A 10,519-nucleotide genomic window follows, 5' to 3' on the forward strand; every position below is an offset into this window, starting at 1 on the left:
TCACAATTATCATGCTGTATAAGAAAAGTCAACTCAAAAAGGGAAAAAATGAGAAAGAAAACAAAATGCAAGTAAATAACAACAAAAAGAGTAAAAATACTATGTTGTGGTCCACACTCAATTCCCATGTCCTCTCTCTGAATGCAGATGGCTCTCTTCATCACAAGACCATTGGAACTGGCCAGAACCACCACATTGTTGAAAAGAGCCACATCCATCAGAATTGATCATTGTATAATTTTGCTGTTGCTGTGTACAATTCTCTTGCTTCTACTCACTTCACTCAGCATCAGTTCATGTAAGTCTTTCCAGGCCTTTCTGAAATCATCCTGCTAATGGTTTCTTTTAGAAATGATATTCCATAACGTTCATGTACTATAGCTTATTCAGCCATTCTCCAACCAATGGGCATCTACTCACTTTCCAGTTTCTTGTCACTACAAAAAGGGCCACAAGTATTTTTGCACACGTTGGTTCTTTTCCTTTTTTTGTGATATCTCTGGGATACAGATCCAGCAGAGACACTGCTGGACCAAAGGGTTTACACAGTCTGATAGTTCCAGACTTTCCAGAATGGAGGGATCATTTCACAACTATGTACACTAACTGTACATAGTGTTAGTGATGTGTTAGTGATCCAGTTTTCCCATATTTCCAACATTTGTCATTATCTTTTCCTGTCATCCTAGCCAGTCTGAGAGATGTGTAATGGTACCTCAGTGTTGTCTTAATTTGCATTTCTCTGATCAATAGTGATTTAGAGCATTTTTATATGACTAAAATGGTTTTCATTTCTTCATCTGAAAATTGTCCGTTCATACCCTTTGGCCATTTATCAATTGACAAATATGACTTGTATTCCTATACATTTGAGCCAATTCTCTTTATATTTTAGAAATGAGGTCTTTATCAGAATCCTTGGATGTAAAATTCCCGCCCCCCCCCCAAGTTTACTGCTTTCCTTCTAATCTTGTCTGCATTGGTTTTGTTTGTACAAAAAATTTTAAACTTAATATAATCAAAATTATTCCTTTTTGTATTCCATAATGTACTCTAGTTCTTCTTTGGCCACAAATTCCTTCCTTCTCTACAGATCTGAGAGGTAGATGATCCTTTGTTCTTCTAATTTGCTTATAATATCACTCTTTATGTCTAAATCATGAATCCATTTTGATCTTATCATGGTATAGGGTATTAGGTGTGGGTCAGTACCTAGTTTCTGCCATATCAGTTTCCAATTTTTCCAGTAATTTTTGTCAAATAGTGAGTTCTTATTCCAGAAACTGGGGTCTTTGGGTTTAACAAACACTCGATTACTACAGTAATTAACTATTGTGTCTTGTGAATCTAACCCATTCCACTGATCGATTACTCTATTTTTTAGTACCAAATGGTTTTGATGACCCCTCCTTTATAATATAGTTTTAGGTCTGGTTCAGCTAGACTACCTTCATTTGCTTTTTTAAATTAATTATCTTGAAATTCTTGACCTTTTAGTTTTCCAGATGAATTTTGTTATTATTTTTTCTAGCTCCATAAAATAATCTCTTGGGCATTTGATTGGTATTGCATTGAATAAGTAGATTAATTTAGGTAGAATTGTCATTTATATTCTGTTAGCTCTGACTACCCATGAGCACTTGATATTGTTCCAGTTGATTAGATATGGCTTTATTTGTGTGGAAAGTGTTTTGCAATTGTGTTCATACAATTCTTGACTTTTGTCTTGGCAGGTAGACTTCCCAACTGGTCTTTCTTGCAGTTTGTCCAACACAGCAGAGATTTTCCCCTTCATACATGGAATGTGTTCCATCCTCACCTCTGGCTCTCAGAATCTCTAGTCCCTTCAAAGACTGAGTCATATCAACTCCTTCATGAGGTTTTCACCTCATTCCCTGGCCCCAGCCAGCTGCTGGTCCCTTTCCCCCAAATGCCTTGAGTTAACCCGTATGAACTTCAGTGTTTGCTCCTCCTAATTAAGCAGAAGCCTTTCAGCACAGGGAGCAATTCACTGCCATCTCTGCATCCTCAGCACTTTGGAAAGTGATGGCACATAGCCATCTTTAGAAATACTTCTTATTAAGGAAGGAATCGGTGGCCAAAGCAAAACTAGAGTACAGTATGGAACGCAAAATGGATAATTTTGATTATATTAAGTTAAAAAGTTTTTATACAAACAAAACCAATGCAGACAAGATTAGAAGGGAAGTAATAAACTGAGGAGAAAAGGGTTCTGGTAAAGGCCTTATTTCTAAAATATATGGAGAATTGACTCAAATTTATAAGAATACAAGCCATTCTCCAATTGATAAATGATCAGAGGATATGAACAGACAATTTTCAGATGAAGAAATGAAAACCATTTATAGTCATATTAAAAAATGCTCTAAATCATTATTGATTAGAGAAATGCAAATTAAGATAATTCTGAGGTATCACTACACACCTCTCAGATTGGCTAAGATGACAGGAAAAGATAATGATGAATGTTGGAGCGGATGTGGGAAAATTGGGACACTAATGGGTGTGAATGAATCCAGCCATTCTGGAGAGCAATAGGGGAACTATGCCCAAAGGGGCATATATATATATATATATACCCTTTGATTCAGCAGTGTCTCTACTGGATCTGTATCCCAAAGAGATCATAAAAAGGAGAAAAGGATCCATCTGTGCAAAAATGTATCAGCCCTTTTTGTAGTGGCAAGAACTGGAAACTTGAGTGGAGGCCCCTCAGGTGGAGAATGGCTGAATAAGTTATGGGATATGAATGTTATGGAATATTATTATTCTGTAAGAAATGACCAGCAGGAGGATTTTAGAGAGACCTGGAAAAACTGACATGAACTGATACCCAGTAAAGTGAACAGAACCAGGAAAACAAGAAGATTACAAGATAATCAATTCTGATGGATGAGGCTCTTTTCAACAATGTGGTGATTCAAGGCAATTCCAATGGTCTTATGATGGAGAGAGCCACCCGCATCCAGAAAGAGGGTTATGGGACTGAATGTGGATCACAGCATAGCAGTTTCACCTTTTCTGTTGTTTCTCATTTGTATTTTGTTTTCTTTCTCATTTTTTTCCCTTTTTGATCTGATTTTTCTTGTGCAGCATATTTGTGGAAATATGTATAGAAGAACTGCACATGTTTAATATATTGAATTACTTGGCATCTAGAGGAGAGGTGGGGAGAAGGGAAGGAAGGAAAAAAATTTCCAACGCAAGGTTTTGTAAAGGTGAATGTTGGAAATTATCTATTCATATGTTTTGAAATTAAAAAATTTAATTAAAAAACAAACAAAAGAGAAATCCTTCTTACTGACTGTCAACTAGTTAACCTGCCTCCTCCCATGCAAACCTTTACATCTTTCCTGCCAGGTTATGATGGAATGAGCCTTGGCCCTGGAGTCAAAAAGTCTAATAGGTTCAAATCCAGTTGTTCAGGCATATGAGATCAGAAGTTAAAGAAACCTTAGTGCTTATCTGCTTCAACTCCTTCAATTATAGAGAAGGAAACTGAGGCAAGGTCAGACAGGGTCAGGCTTCAACTGAGGTTTTCTGAACCTAAATATAGTGTTGAGATGTGGGGAAGTATCAAAAACTAAACTAAAAGAAGAGGGTGTTCTCCATCAAATAGTCATCTAGACAGCAGCCAGACCAGAGGCTGCAAATTCCAAGCTGACAGGGGCCTTACAGGTTGTGGAGGAGGAGAACCTGGATTCAAATCCCACTGCTTAAATTTATTATTTGTGCAGGAAACTCTAGCTCCATGGGCCTCAGTTTAGTCTCCTGTAAAATAAGAGTATTGAACTAAATGTCCTCTGAGATCCCTTCCAACTCTAAATCTGTAATCCTATACAGTCTAGTCCAATTCTATAATTTAATAAATGAGGAAACTGAGGCACAGAAAGGTTACTTATTTAAGATCTCTTAGGGTATTGAGTAGCAAAGCTGTTATTCAAACCTAACTATTCTTATTCTAAATTCATAACTTTCCCCCTTGCATTGGAGGAGTGCTGGTAAATAACAACCAATTCTCCTCTCTCTTCCTCAAATCTGTGCATGACATAATTTCCAGTTTAATCTGCATTATTGATATTTTCATCACTTTCTTAAATCCAGACAATCAACAAACCAGGAACTTGAACCTTGATTTATAGTAGTTGTCAATTTCAGAGATGTAAATGTTTGTGTGGAAAATTTAACAACCGGCTTTGATTAAGAACTAAATGTGTAGGATTTGCATTTTAAGTCTATAGAACTAGTACCAAATATATCTTAGAAATTTTCTCTGAAAACAAGCAATTTAAATCAGGGAAACAAATGGTTTTTATTACTTAATGCCAAAAATTGATGGATTTTCCCAATAGAATTACAAGGAATCCAGCACTTCAGCCACTTTGGAAATGGGAAAAGTAGCTGATTTTGTTGCCCATTCTATCCATGTTTTGTTATTCAGTCACATCTGACTATCCGTGACCCCATTTGGGGTTTTCTCGGCAGAGATGCTGCAAAAGCTGACCATTTCCTCCTCATTTTACAAATGAGGAAACTGAGGCAAACATGGTGGAGTGACTTGTCCAGGGTCACACAGTTCTGTCTGAAGTTAGATTTGAATTCAAGAAGATGAGTCAGGGAAAAACCGACATCTGAAGTGTATTTGTACAGGGTGTGTGTGTGTGTGTGTGTGTGTGTATGTGTACATTCATTTATCTCAGGTGTTACTGGAATATATGGGAATGGCAGGATGGTCTGTGAGGGATCCAGGGAATCAGATGTCTGTAGTAAATGATCATCCTGCCTAGAGTTAGGCTCTCCTCTCTCCACCAGGGATCCTGGCCTGTTGGGTGAGATGGGGTCAAGACCTTCTCATTCCTTAGGATTTTAAATTCACCCACCCCAATAAGGGCCTCCCCACACTTTTACTCACACTTCTGATTGTAAACCAAGAATGATGCAATCATTGCAGTGATGCTTACATCACTTACAGCACAGGTTGCAAGACAGAAAGTAGACAGACCCTTGTCCCAGAGATACTGAAATATTTCTAGCAGCACTTTTGGTAGCGGATATACTGAGAATGGGAAGAGCCGAATAAACTATGGCAGGGGAATGTCATTGTGCTGGAAGAAAAAAAGAGTGGGAAGAATTCAGAGACACTTGAAAGACTTGTATGAACTGATATAAAGCAAAGTAAGCAGAGAGAACTAGGAGAACAATTTATATACACAAAGGGAAACCATCCTGGGAGACTTCAGAACTCTGATCAATACAACAGCTTCCCGAGAATTCCCAGGAGCATTTGAGGGTGAAGGCTGACTCATACTTCTTGCCAAAGAACTGGTGGGAAGAGGTGGGAAATGACGCAAAGTTTTCTTTCTTTTAAAATTTTTCTTCTTAAAAAACTCAGTTTTTGAATAGATGCCCATTAATTGGGGAATGGTACTATGATATATGAAAGTGAGGGAATATTATTGTTCTATAAAAATGAGGAACAGATTGATTTTAGAAAGACCTGGAAAGATTTGCATGAACTGAGTGAAGCAAGCAGAGCCAGGGAAACATTGTATACAATAATATCAGGATTGTGCAATGATCAACTATGGTAGACTTGGTTCTTCTCAGCGGATCGGTGATCCAAGGCAATCCCGACAAACTCTGAATGGAAAACATCATTTACCTCCAGAAAAGTGAGCAGAACCAGAAAAACATTGCACACAGCAACAGCAGGATTTTGCGATGATCCACTATGACAGACTTGGTTTCTCTCAGCAGTTCAGGGATCCAAGGCAATCCCAATAAACTTTGGATGGAAACCGCCATCGACCTCCAGAGAGAGAACTATGGAGACTGAATATAGATCATCACATACTATTTTCGCCTGTTTTTTTTCTTGTGATTTTCCCTTTTGTTGTGATTTTTCTCTCCCAACATGATACATGTGGAAATACGTAAAAAATGAATGTACATGTATAACACAAATATTTTTACATATAACTGGAGAAAATTAAAATAATCATAAAAAACAAAAAACCCTCATTTTAATGATTTTTTTTGTTTTCCTATCACCTTCATTTTAGCATTTTCCTTCTTTCCCTCTCCAATGAAGCAACACTCGAAAGACTAAACCAATAAAAAAAGGTATTTCCACAAAACTAATCTATCCATTCATCATGCCTGACAGCATATACACCATTCCATACCCATAGTTCCTCTACAAGAAAGGAGGAAGGGAAGGGACATGTTTTCTGATGTAACAAATATGTTTCTTTTATTTGCTTGATGACACTTTTTTGTTATAAGTATGTAACTAAAATGACAAAATGATGGAATCTCTGTTACCTTTTGTGATTATCTCTATTCCTTGTTGGGTTAAGAATTCTTCCCCTGTTGTTGTTGTTCAGTTGTTTCACTCTTGTCTGACTCTCATTGACCCATTGGGGTTTTCTTGGAAAAGATACTGGTGTGATAGGCCATTTTCTTCTCCAGCTCTTTTTTTTTTTCTAAAGCAATTGGGGTTAAGTGACTTGCCCAGGGTCACAGAGCTAGGAAGTGTTAAGTATCTGAGTCCAGGTTTGAACTCAGGTCCTCCTGACTTCAGGGCTGGTACTCTATCCACTGAACCACCTAGCTTCCCCTTCCACCTCATTTTACAGATGAGGAAACTGAGGCAAATAGTTTTAAGCTCCATTTGAACTCATGGAATCTTCCCAACTCCAAGCTTGTCACTCTATCCATTTCATCCCCTAGTGTCCATATTTTGTGTTATGACTCCAATATTCAGACCTAGTATCTTTGTGAGTTTATTGTAGATGGTAGAACATGTTCTTCTAAATTTAATTTCTGCCAAAATACCTGCCTATTTTTCCTTCAGTTCTCGTCAAATAGGAAGTTTTTCTCCGGGTTATTTGAGTTCCTGTGTCTATTGAGCATTGGGTTATTGAGTCTGATTGCTTCTGGTTATTTCTTATCTAGATTGTCTACTACTCTACCTTTCTATTTTTTAAACAATGCCCAGTGGCTTGGATGATTACTGCTTTGTAGTATAATTTGAGGTCTGGAAATGTTATTCTAAGGGAGGGTTCTGTACGGGTTGGAATATGGCAGAAGGCAGTGGGATGTATGGGAACATGAAAAAAGGAAGAAAAGAGCATTTTAAAAAGCAGTTAAAAAGATAGTTCTTATGTCTCTGTAATGGGGAAAGAAAACAGGCCTCTTTCTTGAAGGCACAGCTTCAACAGAGCCAGAATCAGGGGGAAAAAAAAGACACTGAGAGAAAGAGATACTGTCTAGTATGGTGACTTTTCTCTGTCTCAGTCTGTTTTTTTCTATGTTGCTGTAACACAGACATAGAGACTTTGACAGAAAGACACATCCTGCCATAATTGTGATTCCCAGAGATATCAATGAGTACCACGTGGAAGGGAGAGGGGCAGAAGCCCTTGCCAAGGAAGGAGCTGGAAATGGGAGCTGCAGGGGAAGAGGGAGAGACTAGGGGTCTTGATGCGTGGGTCCTTGGGGAGGAGAGAACTCTCAGATCTCTGCCCGAGACTCCGGACGGGGCCGGAGTCAGTCTGAGGGCACTGCTCTGACCTCATCCCTCGAATTATCCTCCCAGTTCCCTAACAAGCTTGGTCTTTCTCCACTTCTCTGGCCCTGGGGGAGACTGGGAATGGGGGGGTTATTTTGAGCTGACCCACCCCTCACGGGGCAGTGTTGAGTTCACACCCATGCCCCCTCTATGAATGGGTAAACAGGATGCTTAGGGCCGCTTCCTTCTTCCCTCCTTTCCTCCCACTCCGTCCCCAGGGTGGCTTTGCCTCCTACTTACTCCTTTCCTCCCTGCCCTATTCCCTATGCCAAGAGCATCCCAGATGCCATCACAGTGACACCTTATTCCCAGGGCCATGGCCTTCTTGGACACCAGAATTCCCCACACAGGTAATAGTCAGGGGATGATGAAAGCAACTCGCGTTGCTCCCTCCATAGGCCAGGATGGCCTGAGTGGAAGAGGTCATCTTAGGGAATCAGACCCAGATCCAAAGAGGGAGGCTGGCGAGGCAACACTGGGGAGACAACCAACCAATCAATCATCAGTCAATCAATCAATCCGCAAATGTTCATTAAGGCACCCAGCTAGGCGAGGGGGTTGAGGAGCAGACTATGATTTTCTTCTAATAGGGAACACCTGAGTGAAGAAACGGCCCTTCACAAAGCAGATTGACATCTGCTAGCCCTAGAAGGCTGCCTCGAATGCTAAGAGACTCTGGTTTTACCAGGATCACACAGTCAGAATGACAGAAGAAAGACTAGAATCCAGGACTTCCTGGCTTTGAGAACAGCCTTTTATACACCCATTAGCTTCTTGGGGACAGGCAGGGACCGGTTTTTTTTCTGTTTATATTTGGATTTCCAGTGATTAGCTGTGTGCCTGGTATATAATAAGTGCCTAATAAATGCGTGTTGACTGACTATCAGGTGGTACTGGAGATGAAAAGCAAGCAGTCCTGCCCTTGGGCTTCCATTCTATCAAGGGACATAACGCATACACACATGTATGCAAATATAAAGCACATACAAAGTAATTGATGAATAACTTGGAGGGGGCACTAGTATCAAGTGGTAAGAAGAGAAATCACCTGGGTTCCAGAAGTGGCCCTTCAGGGAGGCAGGGATCCTAAACACTGCAGGGGAGAAGGGAGATGAAATACTGTGTATGGGAAATGGTGATTTACATCGTTCTTGAGAAGGCTGTTGAGAATCAAGGCCTCCACTCCCTCTCTGACTCTCTACAATCTCATTGCTGGACTTAACAGTACCACTACTGGGCCTGAATTCCAAAAGAGATTTCTTAAAAAGAAAAAGGACCTATGGGCACACAAATACTTCTGGCAGCTCGGTTTTCAGGGCAAAAAACCGGAAATTGAGGGGATGCCCATCATTGGGGGAATGGAGGAATGTCATTGTTCTATGGGAAATGATGGGCAGGATGTTCTCAGGAAAAAAAAAATCTGGAAAGTCATCCATGAATGCAAGTAAAGTGAAATGTACCATATTCAAAGTAATAGCAGCTGTAAATGACTTTGCTGTTCTCAGCAGTGCAAGGATCTATGGCTTCTCCGAAGGAATTATGATGAAAAGTGCTATCCATGCTCAGAGAATGAACTGATTGTGTCTGAATACAGATTGAGACTCTCTCTCTCTCTCTCTCTCTCTCTCTCTCTCTCTCTCTCTCTCTCTCTCTCTGTCTTCTCTCTCTATCTCTCTTTCTCTTCTCTCTCTCTTCTCTTCTCTTCTTCTCTTCTCTCTCTCTTTCTCTCTGTCTCTTCTCTTCTCTCTGTTTCTCTCTCTCTCCTCTTCTCTTCTCTTCTCTTCTCTTCTCTTCTCTTCTCTTCTCTTCTCTTCTCTTCTCTTCTCTTCTCTTCTCTTCTCTTCTCTTCTCTCTCTCTCTGTCTCTTTTCTTCTCTCTCTCTCTCTGTCTCTCTCTCTGTCTCTCTATTTCTGTCACTCTCTGTGTCTCTGTCTCTTTCTCTCTCTTTAACTTTATTTTTGAGGGTTTTTAGGGTGGGAGATCTATGTTTTTTTCTACAACATGACTTTTAGGTAAATGTTTTGCATAACTTCACATGTGGTTTCTTAATGGGGGCCGGGGAATAAGAGAAAGAATCTGGAACTCAAAACCAAATGTAAAACATTTACAACAAATGTAAAAAAAATGTTTTAACTGTAACTGGGGAAAACTATCAAATAAATACAATTTTGTTGCTGACATTTCTGTTCTGAAATGTCTCTCTCCAAAGTGACCAATGATCCCAATGCCCTTTTCTCATTGACCTCTCTGCAGCCTCCTCTTCTCCCTCCCTATAAGTCACCTAATGATCTCATCAGCTCCCATGTTTTTGGTTACCATCAGAGAGAACTCTTGAACTCTATTCTCACATCTCCAAGTGCCTATTCACAGACCCCTGAAATTCCATATATTGAAAACAATTCATTATCCTTCTTCCTAAACCCTCATCTCTTCTAAACTTCCCTATTAATACGGAGGTCACTACCATCCTCCCAGTCCCGCAGCCTCACAAATTTTCCCTTTCACCCCCCCACCCCAATCCAATCTCTTGTTAAGCTCTGTTAATTTTGCTTTTATAACATCTCTTGTATGGGACCCCCTTCTTTCTTCTGATCCTGCCCTCAGAATGCTCCCGGCCCTTATCCCCCCATGCCTGTGTTACTGCTTAACCTCCCTGCCTCAAATCTGTCCCCATGATAGCCCATCTCCCAATTAGTTCTCAAATTAATCTTTAAGTGGAGGTCTGAACTGAACAATAAACTCTCCTGGGTCCCTATCACCTCCAGGAATAAATAGAAAAAATTCTTCGTTTGGCATTCGAAGCCCTTCACAACCTACTCCCTTCCTACCTTCCTAGGCTTCTGGCACTTTATTTCCTTCCTTTCTCTGCAATCCTCCATCTCCAGACTCTGGGTATTTGCCTTGATCAGGTGTCATCTTGGTCCC

Source organism: Sarcophilus harrisii, chromosome 3 (assembly GCF_902635505.1).
Source record: "Sarcophilus harrisii chromosome 3, mSarHar1.11, whole genome shotgun sequence".
NCBI classification, from domain to species: domain Eukaryota; kingdom Metazoa; phylum Chordata; class Mammalia; order Dasyuromorphia; family Dasyuridae; genus Sarcophilus; species Sarcophilus harrisii.